The sequence below is a fragment of the Panthera tigris genome, chromosome F3, assembly GCF_018350195.1.
Source record: "Panthera tigris isolate Pti1 chromosome F3, P.tigris_Pti1_mat1.1, whole genome shotgun sequence".
Classification (NCBI taxonomy): Eukaryota; Metazoa; Chordata; class Mammalia; order Carnivora; family Felidae; genus Panthera; species Panthera tigris.
Window position 1 is genome coordinate 41604411 of NC_056678.1, and position 980 is coordinate 41605390.

General features: G+C 46.1%; 1 non-coding gene across 1 annotated transcript; it reads left to right on the top strand.

Moving 5' to 3' along the window:
* The first annotated feature begins 248 nt into the window (after positions 1-248).
* On the top strand, positions 249-355 carry LOC122236086. Its single transcript, XR_006214285.1, has one exon. It is a non-coding gene; the product is annotated as a U6 spliceosomal RNA (small nuclear RNA).
* Positions 356-980: the final 625 nt, after the last annotated feature.

A 980-nucleotide genomic window follows, 5' to 3' on the forward strand; every position in this document is an offset into this window, starting at 1 on the left:
TCAGTATTGAGGCTGAGCGATAGTGGCTTGTTGGCAAAGCAAATGTTCAGCATGTGTGAATGGATCACATACAAGGAGCTGTTTTAGGGGCACCTGGCTGGTTCAGTCAGTAGAGCATGCAACTCTTGATCTCAGGAGTCATGAGTTGAAGCCCAGCATTGGACACAGAGCCTACTTAAAACAAAACAAACAAAGAAGCTGTTTTAGCAAGGGATGCACAGCACCCTGAATTTAAATGGACAGCCCATGTGCTCACTTTGGCAGCACATATACTAAAATGGGAATGATACAGAGAAGATTAGCATGGCCCCTGCACAAGAATGACATGCAAATTCCATGGACAGCCCACATGGTAGCAGACATCTGTATACTCTGCTGCAGGTTTGACTCTCATAAGGGAAGTCTCCTGATGCTGAGTTCACACTCACACACACACACACACACACACACACACACACACACACACACACCATCCCTCATCTCAGAGACGTCATCCTAACACTGATAAAGAAGAGACTTTCACTCTCCCAAGCCCTATTATGTCCAGCATTACTCTGTTCCTCTTCCTCCTCCCCACCCTACTCCTCCTCTTCCTCTTTTCCTCCCATGCTGTGATGCACTCATTGAATACAAGTCAACTATAACAACTGTGCACACAGTCAACTCTTTCCAGCATGTCTATATCCACGCTCATAAACCCTGGGATAGAGAGAATCTTGGTGGTCAATCTATCCTTTATAAATATCTACCCTGTCCCAGACTTTCTTCTTTTTTTAATGGTTATTTATTCATTTATTTAGAGAGTGGGGGAGGGGCAGAGAGAGAATCCCAAGCAAGCTGCGCACTGTCAACATAGAACCCGACATGGGGCTCAGCCCCATGAACCGAGATCAGGACGTGAGCTGAAATCAGGAGTCAGATGCTTAACCAACTGAGCCACAGGCACCACAGAGACTGTCTTCTCTTTGGAGATCTCACCA